Genomic DNA, 13,299 nt, shown 5'->3' on the forward strand with positions numbered 1-13,299 from the left:
CGAGAGCAAATCATAAAGAGGAGGAAATGCACAGGAAAGAAATGAACAAGCAAACAGCGAGGGGTGGAGAGGTTAATGAACAACTAAATAGCTGAATGTTTGCTTATTTAAAACCTCTGGTGCTACTTCCTTCATCCCTTTGTGCCTCCGTGCCGTCACTTTTTTCTTTTCTTTTTTCATCTCAGACAGATTTCCCACAGCATGACTCATTCTGATTAGCACTGGGCAGCCATTTCAAAGCTCAGAGAGGCTTTGACATATAGCCTTAAACAGTCTAGTCTAGTCCAGTCCTCTCCTCTGCGGTCAGAAGTCTGTAATGTAAGAAGAGAGAGAGAAAAGAAAGAGTAATGAAGCAGCCATTACGGCCTCAGACTCATAAAGCCAGCAGTCTAATTCAGGAGCGCTCAATTGATGAACTGTGTCTGTCCTTTTGCAACGCTCTTTAAATTCCATTTAATGCCACTGTAACGGCTAATCATTTGCGTCTGTCTGTGTTTGTGTGTTCGGTGTGTGTATGTGTGTGATTCAAACAACGGCAGCTCCTGATAGAAGATGTGGTGAAAAAAAGAGAGTTGGAGGAGTGTTATTCAGTCGCCACTCGGGATGAGTAAAAATGGAGGCTCAGGTTGTGATGGCTGTCCTTATCTTGTCATGAGCCAAACTGTTTCAGCGAGAGAGCAAGGCATTACCACACTGCTGGCGAGGCTGCCTTTCCACTATCTTTCCATTTGTCTCCAGCCGTTCCAATCCAACCCTCTATTTTTCGTTTTTATCTCCCCGTGTCATCTCTGCCCGACTCTAAAATTCATTTATGCGCTCTTTCTCTTACACTGAGCTTACCTCTCTTTCCCCTCGGTCTTTGTTCGCACTTTCTACTTCCTTCCTTTTTACCTTTGTCATCTCCATCCTCACCTCTCATCAATTCTCTCATTTTCTTTTTGCTTTTTCGATAAGGGTTTTCGGGCTTGACAGCTGTCGTTCAGCTGAACCTGGTGTTTCCGTGACCATGTTGGCTGCAGATGGAGAATGTTTGGCTGAGTAGGACTTGAGTCCTGTGTAAACAGAGCTACCGTATGTCTTCATCTCTGCTTCATCAGTGCTCATTACAATGCACATTTGGTATGCTAGGAGTCACGACGTGATATCACCGCACTCCGTTCCAGTTTAGTACAAATTGTTTCTTATTATTATGGTTTTTACCATCATTTTTTTTTTTTACGATAGCATCGTTGCATCACAGCACCATAAAACTGGAGTTCAGATACAAATAAACAGTGACGGCTGCAGAAGGAACACAAGAAGATATAGATTATAATCATGTTTTATATTGTGTTTGGTTCAGGAATGTGTAAATACAAGTGTAGCCCATTAATAATGACTATAATTGTTTTTTTTCTGTTCAAGGTGGCAACACAAAATCATCAACATCAAAATCAACATTTATTATTTCACATTTATAGTATATGATGCCTTAATTGATAGACAAAGTGAAATAATCAAAAAATGTGTGCTTAATCCTCATACTAAATTTTAAAAATGTCAGTGTATTTGTACTTGGCTCAGCTAGTACTATAAGTGCTATAAAGGAAATTATAAACTTACACTGTGGACATTAGACCAGGGCTGCCCAAAGCTGGCCTGCTATATGGTTCAATTCAGCCTGCCAGATGCTTGTAAAAAGGGGTTATAATAATGATTTTTTGTGATACAATTAAGGGATCTTGGGATCCTAGTACCATCATGCATCTTAACAATACAATTACAATAGGTGTTTGCCTTTGGCCAATGGCTCTTTATTAAGTTTAAGTTTGGCCCCACATGGGAAAAGGTTCGGCTGCTCCTGGGTCAGACGAATTCTCAGGTTAGCCAAACGTATTTCAAAAAGAGAAAATGAAAACTTTTAAGTTTCAACTTGGACCTCCCTTACCACTGACTTTTGTTCACTTCCAATTTAGATAATCTGGTTAAACTGCTGTAAACTGATCATCTGACGACTCCTGGCTCAGTTGGATTTGAGTCTCACACAGTCTGTGTTTCATTTCTGAAACACACTTTGAATATTGCCTTTTGTTTGTGTCAGAAATGCAATTTGCACATCATATTAATGCACTGAGTTATGTTCAGACGTTGCATTAAATTTGAAAGGAGTCAAACCCATAGCTCCAGAGGCAAGGTAGATCTTAATCAAACTGTTATGCCAGCGCTAGACTTAAATAATAACAGCCCCCGTGCTCTGAGGCTGGACCTCTTTGTTGATAGGAAAACCAAGCCTGACATTGGCGAGGGAATATTGAACAGCGCTGTTTCTCACATGGTCACAAAGAACAGGGGGCATGGGAGAGAGAGTGACACAGAGAGAGAGCTGGGGCCCGATGAAGTGGCCTCGGGGCATGTGTGCAGCAGTGAAACCCCGGAGATCTGTCAATAAACAGGCAGGTTGTTGTTGCAGGATCAATCCAGGCCCGGAGCATTGCTTCACTTCTAATTGCCATGTGCACTAACAGAACAACACATGCTCTCTACATTCACGCGTGCCAAAATCTTTAGGCTTCTTCTCACAGTGTTAACAATGATCGGACGCTACGTTTTATTTATTCATTTTTTAAAATAATCTTTTTGTGCATGGTTTTACTTGGACTAATCCATCCTAACTGAACAGCTGCCACTTTGTAATTTGTTTTATTTCTCTGTGGTTTTCTTTTGATATCGCTGCAGATAACTGCCCACAGTGTGGCAAAGCATCAAGAGTTTAGCAGCAGAGTGAATTATTTTATAACAGTTTGACGGCAGATTAATTGTCAACCGACAGAAACATAAATGTTAAACGTCACCTCATGGCGCTCGTAGTGTATGTTCAGGCGGGAACGAGAACATGTGCAGCATGAACATCAGCTGCTGCTACCTGCTGTTCTCTGACCAGCTGAAAATAAACCCACAGCCTACATTATGCAGTTCCAACTAATTTGTGGATTACTTGTTGCCATCATATGTCACTTATATATCAGGCATTTGTACCATCATATAGCGTGTTGAACTGCATTTGCACGGTGGCCATTTTCCTCTGAAGATTGAATGTTGTACTGCTGTGTTCAAGTCAAGTTGTTTTCATTTCACCATTTTTTGATTGATTAGCAACTTGAAAGACAACTGGTAGTGTAGTCCTGAGGGACATTGGACCATATTTCAAGGTAAAAACCACAGGTTTGAAACGATTAGCTTCCATTAGACAACAGCTAACGTTAGCATTCAACCACATTCTAGCTAACGTTAATGTTTGATACAAAACTGTTGATGCAGTTTGATTAGGAAATGTGTAAATCACTTCAGAAATATCAACACACAAGTTGGAGACATTTGTCCAAACTGGAAGTGAAACACAGGATGTAGTCACACGTTAATGTTAGCTAGGGAGTTGTTGGCTAACGAGTTATCAAAAATGCTGTTTTACCTTGAAATATGGCCGAACGTGCCTCCAGATTTTCACTATCCATCATCCTTTCAGGTGGTGATCAGTTGGGAAGCTGTAACATGACAAAAACTTGTCAGATTACCAAACGTAAATGACTTGCAACCTTGAACACCGCAGCTGTAAATTATACCAGCATTCAAGTTTCCCACCCTGAGCAGGATTTGGAGGAAAATGGCCGCCATGTGAATCACAGCCTTGGCTCCATTCACTTAGTTCCCCACGGGGGGTTTTGTTTTTTCCCAGTGTGAGATGACTTCCTGAGAGGGCAGGATGGAACCATTAAAAACAAATGTATTTTTTCCTCGATAACAACCGATGACAGGACCGTCTCTTGCTGTATTTGTGTTAATCACAGTCAGACAGCAGGGACTTGACTTTCTATACAAGCCCAAAATGCAGCGATACCAGTTTCTCCACTGACAGTAGCCACTGTTGTCCAGAAAGAAGTGCATCCTGAGGCCATGTTGTGTTTTCGAGGGGTTTGTTACTGTACCACAGCTTTCGGTGAGTCCGCCTACACATTCTGAATACATCACATTTACATTCTCTCAGGGCAGTTCAGAGTCACTCCTGGAAAGTGTGGACCAAGCTGGTTTCATGGACGAAAATGGCTCCATCACGAAGCAGCTCCTGGAACTCATTGAACGACACAGATTGAGGATACAACTCTGTAAGAGTATCCAAAGGAAGAATTTTCCTTTCGTGCGAAATTGGACTATTCCCTGAAGTGTCTTATCTTTTTTGGAGTGAACTTAAAACTAGAGTGTTTGTGTGCATATTCGAGCAGGATGAGAGTGTTGACGGACAAATTGTGGTGAAACCAAGCCGGGCATTTTTCCTCGCCGCCTCGTTGTTTGTCCTCTTCTCAGTGTTTTTTAATGGCAGCCTCTGTCAACAGCCACAGTAGGGGGTTAGTCTCCTGTCTGTTTGGCTCTGCGGCGTTTTACCCTGTTGCTCAAAAGCCCGGAGATAGACCAATCAATGGACGAGCCACTTACCCTGTTATTCAGAGAACAAATAATGTCTGTAGCCACCAATCTGCCGGAGTGGAAGGAGCACAAAGACCCTGTGTACTATACCGATGCTTTAATGGGGAGATGTGAGAGAGGCCTGATGGAGCTGTGTGTTTCATTCTTCTTTTTGTTATGTGGGATTTAAAAGGCCCAGATGAGCTGCTCCATTCCTCTCCACTGACTTCATGACAGGTAACACAGAGAGAACAGCCCTTCAACCTCACATATCCTTGAGCACGTATCGTACTCCAGCCGCCGCAATCAATACCAAGACTGTCCTGCATGCCTTACCTGCGCGCCGTCTCTCGTGTTAGTTCCCGTGTCATATAAGTGAGAGCTCACCAACATATTCCTCCACGCTCCTTGTTTCCTCTCTGGTTTTATTGAATTAACTTGACAACCAGAGCGGGGGCCATTGACTTCCGAGGGAAATGGCTTTTATTGATTTGATCCGCTCCATGAGATGCCAGGTACTAAATGACATTGTTGAACATCCCCACGATCCTGGCCGAGGAGGCTCGAGCTTGAGCCCGTTTTATGCAAATAGGAATTGATGTTACTGGGTGACTGAGCAGAGAACACCCCCATTGAGATGTTATCTCTGAAGTGTGTCATGTGAATGCATTTATTTTTAAGTGCGGCACGACGGATGGAGGCCGAGCACGAGAGCCTTGTGGGGTAAATTGAAGAAAAGAAGCTGTTAGCCATGACACGTCGTCTTTGAGCGTCTGCCCGGGTCTATTCAGGTCAAGGAAGCAACATCTCTTTTAATTTGTGTCTCCTGGCCTTGCACCATTGTTTAATAAAGCTAAAAGGCCTCCTTTGTGCTGGCACTCTACACATGTGGAGCCACTGAATGGGCGTGCTCTTCTCTTTAAATTCAATGCGCTCACCACACGTCTTCATGTTCTCCATCTCTTCTAGTTTCCCCTTTTCCGTCCCTCCTCTTCGCTCCACTCCCTCGTCATCTGTCTCACCATTGTTATCGCTGTCTGCACAGAGATGACCACCTCTCTTCACTCCCCCACCTCATGACTTAGTGCTCGGGTGGAAATCTCCTTAGGAAGCGTCGCTGTAAACACATAACCGCTATATCTCTCCTCGCACAAGACTCTCGTCTTTACCGTCCTCTGTCTCTCTGCCCTTCAGCTCTCAAAGCTCGTTCTTCAGAACTCTTCCTGTGAAACTCATCCAGCATCCCACAGCCACCCACCCTGATCCAGGCACCATAACCAAATCCACTTTAACACAGGCACAAACAGATCCCAAAGCCTCATTGCAGCGGAGAGGAGGAGGGGGGTGACAGCAAGAGTGGGGGGGAAGAAGAGGGCAATGAAATGTCAGGCTGCAGGGTAAAAGTGAGATGTCTTCCCTGAGCACTTCTAAATAAACCATCCAGTCTTTAGTGTCTTAAATCCCATCCGTCTAACCTCGAGGAGGAGGAGGAGGAGGAGGAGGGAGGGGTGCATTAAAATGTAGGGGCAAAAAAGAAAGACATGATTTGCTGTGATGGGATGAAAGCTTGTGCAAGAACAGGGGGAGAAGGAGAGGAGATAAATGCAACGAGGTAGAGGTGGAGAAGCAGCGTTATGACGAAGAGCGACGACAGATTGGAGAGAAAAGACGCAGATAGAAGCAGAGAGACAGAGACAGAAGGAGTGAGAGCAACAAAGATAGAGACATATATGGCTGAGCTGGCAGCCTCCTCCACTGATTAACATGCCTCTCAGACACGGTGAGAGGGATCAAACTTGCACACAGCCAGGCCTGGGAGTTATGCCTGCAATGCAATGATAGTGTGTATGTGTGTGTGTGTGTGTGTGTGTGTGTGTGTGTGTGTGTGTGTGTGTGTTTATTTCCGTTTCTGTTTGTTTGGATCTACTGCTCGGCACACATCTTTGTTCGCAGCTGCCTCGTGTGCACAGTCGCCAACCGGAGACGTCTGTTGATTGACACGGCAGTGTGTCCGTACGCCACACGAGATGTGACATTCAAAGCAGCTGGGAGAGATAAAGCAAAGAAAGAAGGGAACCCAGACTTACTGTAGTGTGTGAACTCGCATTGAAAGTGATGCAGGTGGAGTTTATCGGAGGAAATTGGACGAGCAGGTGGCTGGTTTGGGGGTGAGGGAAGAGGAGAGGGTGCACGTGTGAGTCTAGGATGTTTGGGTGCAAGCGGGCATGCACATCTGCGAGCCCGGGCGCATGCTTAAGTGACCGTCCGCGTGAAATTGCAGCTACACTTTTCTATCCTTCGTCGGACTTCCGCTGGGAGGAGATACCGAGCCTCCCTGTCTCTCCTGGGAAAGAGAAAATTGCTTTTAGATACTGTTTATGATGGGGGCGTTCACAGTGTCGAGCTTGACAAGATGATGTTCCTGTGAGATTTGCCACCGTGAATAAAAAAAATCTGGACAAAGCTGAGCGACATGTTCATTTTTGCTACTATATCCACTAATATAGCCACGGCGTCGACTTTGCATTTAATAGGCCAATCTTGACAGTAGACACCCGAGCAGTGGCTTTATTTGAGTTTCACGCACTGTGCAGGGAGGGAAGATAGAGGACGGGAAGGTAAACACCATTAGCATGCAGGGATGCTGTTGTGAAGTCTAAAATGTATACAGACCTCTGTGTTCCTTCTGCCTCTCCTGACGGCTCTTTTCTGCTCTGTAAAAGAATCACTTAGACAATTTCAAGCCGCCCTTTCACACATCGCACACGTATTATCCAACTGTATCTGTGTATTGTACAATCTGACCTCGCAATTGTCTCGTTCACCCACTTTGCGTTGTGTTTAAGAGACCAGGCTTTTTCCTCGAGGCTGTTACAGATTTTGGGATATGATTTTTCATAAGCTTTCTTCCTGTGGGTCATATGAGTGGGTCTACTACTACTACTGCACTACTTTCATATCTGTCTGTTAGATGCGGTATGAAGCTACAGCCAGCAGCCGGGTAGCTTACCCAAGCATAAAGATTGGAAACAGGAAGAAAAACAGCATCGAATCTGCCCTCCAGCGCCACTTAAGCTTATACATTAACATGTTTTAGCTTGTTTGTTTCTAGACTTCCTGACGTCGCTGCTGGTTGCCTGGCAAACTCACAGTGACGACATGGACCTCAGGAAGAAAGCGCTCCCGGCTAAGAGATAGTCCACATGTAACCCTGTAAAAACCACAGTTTGTTATTTTAGCTAGCTTTAAAGGTGCTTATTGGCTGATTTTTTTTATTACCTTAGGGATACAGCCAGGCATATAGCATATAAACGTGAGAGGGGTATCTATCGTTTCATCCGACTCTCTGCAAAAAAGCAAATTTCTGCCTCTACATGAGAGCCACAAGCTTCTTTATGTTGCGAATGTACGTCTTTTTCGGTTTCATTTTGTATTTACTGCACTGATGCTCTGGTTAGAAAAATTGCCTGTTTTTTCACCACAATGTCCGCAGGTGTCCTTGAAAATATCCAGTGGTGTGACTCCAACTGCAGTCAGCCATTTGGCAGCCTTGTTTGCAACCTCTGTGGCTAATAAGCATATAATGTGAATGTGATATAACGCGTCTGGTAGATAGTCAACCTTGGACGCATCCGTGGTTTGCAAAAAACTGCTCATTATATCCTGCAGACTGGGCTGGAAAGCAACTGTATTCGATCACAGAGGGGTAGGACTTCTAACAAGAACATGTATGTGTGATGTTAAATGAGCAATACTGTCGATATTAAATACGGCATGTTTTTCGAAGCATTTATTCACCACTACAGCACCATATTGGTATCACATTCCTAACAGCGATGATTCACTCCGCTCTAAATACATCGCAGTTTTTTTTCCCATCAGGGCTCATTATTTTAAGAAGGCTGAAAACCAGGATAAAAATATCAAGGTGAAAAGCGCTTTGCAGTCGAATCACTTATTGTTGTTGTTTACTCTGTGAGAATGACTCATAATCAGCAGGTCATTAGCATTCCCCTCCTGTTTTTTTCAATACCTTCTAGTAGCAGAACTATTCATCAGACCATCAGTAGTTGTACTATCATGCAGAGAAAAGCAAAACAGCCTGAAGAGCTTGTTTTCATTTTTCATTGCCCTCCACTTTCCCCCAAAATGTTCTATTTCTGACCGCCACCCAACCTCGTGGCCCCACTGACAGTCACTTGTTGCCATTACAATAAATCCACCTTTCCTCCTGATTCTCAAGCAAAAAGGGCAAACAGTCTCTGGATGGGAACATATTGCCCTATTGAGTTACTCCTGAGTATTTATGCAAGATAATACATGTCCTTGGGGAAATTTTAGCAGAATAATCACATCAAGAGGGTTTCTGTCATGCTGCAGGAGCTTTTATTGCCATTAGCAAGGTTTCTGTATTATTTATAACCATGCTGGAGATTATCGCCTTGTGTGTTTTCCTTTACTGGCTTTATGGAGCTTCCAGCCAATGATGGATGGAGTTGCTTTTAGCCTCCTGTCAGTCTCGGAGTGTGTTTTCTTTTTATTTCTACTGCAGTGTAGCTGGGTTCCCCCTACATGGATGGTTTGAGTTTGATTTATGGCCTTGGCCCCCCTGATCCCTGCCCTGCTAATGATGGTTGTAAACTGGTGGGAAGCCAAAGGTCAGACTATCTCCAGTGTTGTGATGTGACTTGATGTTTCTCCTTGTCTGGTGAGGCATGCTGAAGCCTGAAAAATGAAAGAAGTAACATGGAGGGTAGAGAAATAAAAGATATGTGCGGGTACAGAGAATAAAAGATTTATCTCAGAACTCCTTCTTGGAGAGTCTTCCTCCTGAAACACAGACCTACAATTAACCTGCAGATTCTGGCAGACGCTGTCAGGCGGTGCTGCAAAATCTTTGTTGTACGCCATCTAGATCTCGACTACAGCTCCTCTGTCTCCTGGCGTCTCGGCAGCTGTAATTTTGAGGACTGTGAAGGTTAATGATAGTGACACAACTCCGGCGAGAGCTCCAGTAATACCCAAAGATATCCATTCATCAACAATAAGCTATTACAGGTATTACATTACTGCTCTGTCATCCTGCGCTCTTTAGTCGGGCTACCTCTCGCCTGTTAATGGGAGCGCACGCACTGCAGAGAGAACGAGTCAGAGATTATCTTATTCCGGCACCAACCTTTAAATCCCCTGAAATTATATATCTATTAGACACATGGTGCTGTGTAAAGAAGATACTGTACTAACCGATGTCCTCACTGTCAGGTAGCAGAGACAGAGGACACGTTCTCATGGTCTGATTCTGATAAAAGACGAGTGTTATAGATATGTCTTGTCTGACTGCACATGCTGCACATATCTCCCCCTACATAAATCCATGCTGTGTGCATGGGAAAATTGTTTCTGCGCTCAAAGGTCACTCTTCATTTCTCATTTACTGCGCGCTCCCCCATCTTTTTCTCTCTCTCTCTCGACCTTCTTCGTTCTCCCTCCCCTCTCTCTCTTTAAATATGTGCGATGTTATTGAGGCTCCAAGATTTCGTGGCGATGCAAATATCGAGTAAACAGACCTGAGGTCACTCAAGTCTCAAAGCAAAGGGAAGAAATTATCTGTGCATTTCGCTCTAGTAGAGGGGATTCCTACATCGTTTTCGCATTAGGCCTGAGAGAGATAGAGGGGGAAGACTGTGGTTTGGCTTAAGTGAAGGCACAAAGCCCAGAGGAGATGTGTGTGTTAGCTGTTTTGTTGAGTGTGGAGTTTATAGTGCATGTGCTTATGTGTATGTACATCTATGTCTGGGAGTTCGGAAAGAGGTTAAGAGGAGTCTGGCATCGGCAGAGCAGATTTAGGCGGTGAAATCAGAAAAGCAAAGCAAATCTTTATTCATATAGGATATTTTTCTGTAGGGGAGATGCAACGTACAAACAACGGGAACAATCAGATGCAGTTTTTATACACAAACACAGCAAAACTAGTCAAATGCACCGGGGGAAAACAAATGTTCTCAGCCTGCCTTTTAACAATGTTAATGTCGAAACAAATATAATGAAATCTGGCACAGTATCTCAGCAGCTAAAAACCTGCGTTGTTAACTTTTCGTTGTGCCCTTGGAACAACCGGAGGGACTGCGCCAGACGACGAAGGATGTACGCATATGGCAGGAACGAGGACGTATAGGGCTTCATAGACAACAAGTAAAATGTTGTAATCAACTCTGGAATTTGTTTGGAACCAACACAGAAATGTATGATGAGTCACAGGTGTGATGTGATGAAACACGTTCGCAGTGGCATTTTGAATAAGTTGGAGCCACAAAAGGCGTTCCCTTTTTAGATATTTTCATTAACCATAATCCTGTGTTTTCATTAAAGGTGCAATATGTAAGAATTGGCCACCTGTTAAATTGGTACTCCAACAAAGAAGAGGCAACATGTTTGAGGTAACTGCTAACTGCTGCTAACTGTGTTCTGTTCTGACTATAGCTGCCATTAGCTCATTGGTTAAGTTAGCCATGCGGCTTGCTGGACTACTGGGGGAGTCTTAGCACTGCTATTGCAGAAGCTTTGGACCGCCAGGAGAAAGGCGTGTTTGGGCCCAGGGCTAGCTGGTTAGCATGCTAACTTCAGTAGATACCCATAACCCATACATATAGTTAAGAAGTTAAAAGACATATGATTTATGACCTTTGTGGTACTGTACTTCCACGTTTCCTGCCACGGAGGCTCAGCAGCATTAACAACAATTTGGTTTGTCTTTGTTGGGTTGCAGGAAGTTGTGGGACATCGAGTTCTTTCCGTTTTTAATGCATTCAACCAGTGACTTAAGAGGGTTGAGGTCTCCAGGGGACAAAGACAGCTACTTTATGTGTACTGTATGATAGGTATGTACTGTGTGTCATCAGCATAGTTATGTTTTATGTATATGATTTATGATCGCTTGAGGCAACATGTACAGACTGAACATCAATGCTCCAAATCTTGACCCCTGGGGGACGCAGTTTTCTACACATAAAGAGAAATAGAAAAATGTCATCCCTTTAGATAAGCTGCAAACCAGGCCAGTAGAAAGCCAGGAGGTTCTTCCCACAAGGTCCTCTTGGCTCACTACGGAGATAAATCTGGCATTGCTAGTGTACTATTGGCTCTCTGCTCTTCCTCTCTTCTGTTTCTTTGTCTTTCTGTTTCTCCCATTCCGGACATTCTTTGGCTTCACTCTCTTTATGTCCGGTGTGACTCCCCCTCTCCGTTTGAATGCCTCGCTTGTCTCTCTTTCACCTCTGTTTCTCTTCATCACTCCATGCGGTGCATTATTTTTGTCATTTTCCTACCATGTTCTCTCCCCATTCTTGCAATCTCTGTTTTTTTATAGCCACTGAGTTCATTCCCATCTTTGCCTTAAATCCTGCCTCCCAGCCTTCTTTTTTACGTCTTATTTTTTAGTGTCTTTTCTCCTCACATCCACGCCGCGCACAGTGTCTTATGCTATTGCTGATTGAAGGAGATCCAAGTGGCATCAAGCTATCACCTGTCATTGATTCCACACACTCCATAAAGCAGCCTCTCCTCACTTACTAATATGACAATTAGGCCAGTCTCTGGGAAATCTATGGGGTGTCTTTAAATCCACATAAAGAAAATGGAACAATCATAAAATCCTCCACTGCTTACTTAAAATACTTTCCCATGTACCTGCACAGTCTCATGTACACGACTCTGAAGGTCATCTCGGCGATGTAGAACAATAAAAGCAGAGCTCAGCCCCGCGTGCCTGCGGCAAAGTAGTATTTCTTTGAACATTAATTCCTCTTAAAAAGTTATTAAGTGTTTGGATCAAGTTCAATGTCTATTGGTGGTTTTAGTGTGTCTCCCTAAAAAAAACAGAGGATGTTAGAGCTTGAAACCCTTCAGGTTGTTGTTGGCTCCCGTCCAGTATTATCTCTTTTTACGGAGCTTTATTGGAAACTGAATTGAATTGAATCAGGACGACGCTCTGGTACTACTATGTCATCTTCTACTGCCAATATAGCTTCCTCAAGGACAAACAATGCCTGAGAGAATATTTCAAACGCCATACGGATCATTGTGTAACTACGATCAATCACAGACACAATGCCAACAACCTGTTTAATTGATTAAATTGGGAGCGCAACAAGCTGTGAAAACAACACCGACATAAAGTTGATATGGAAAACTTGTCTCCAGTTGTCTCCAGCTGACAAAGAGCAACATTAGCATTTATTTGGAATTGCATATTGGGACATCTGGTGAATTTAAATCAAATGCTCAGTCCAATAATAGCTCTGTTTTTTGAATATCTGGCTCTTAAGCCTCTCAATGTGTCATGAGAGCAGTGAGAGTGAACCAGGACAGTCAAGGTGCAGGCCAAACATCTGAACAATGGGCAGAAAGAGGGTAAAACACTATAGATCGTAAAGTGCACAATAGATCTCTGTGGGATATTATGTAGACTGTCTCCTTTCACATACCGGTTGTAATGCGATCCATTGTTAATCTAAAAATACTGATTTGTTCAGCTTTAATATGTGAAAAACCTGCAAATTCTATAGAGGCATCATCATTTTTGGTGAACATAAAATACAATTTGCCTTGTAGGACGCCGATAAAAGGATTTGAGTGGATATAGACCATGTTTGAATTCATTCTTCCTCTATGCAGGCTTTTTGAATCGGGACGACCAGTGTGAAAAGGGATTATATCAGACTATTGCTGTACCTCTATATAATACTTGACAGCCCCTCTGTTAAATATTTTAATCATAAATACCCCAACCACCACAGTGTCCCCATTAATGCTGCTCTATTTCATTACCATTTTCCCTATATCTAGGACATGCATAATCTTGGG

The sequence above is a fragment of the Pagrus major genome, chromosome 11 (assembly GCF_040436345.1).
Source record: "Pagrus major chromosome 11, Pma_NU_1.0".
Classification (NCBI taxonomy): domain Eukaryota; kingdom Metazoa; phylum Chordata; class Actinopteri; order Spariformes; family Sparidae; genus Pagrus; species Pagrus major.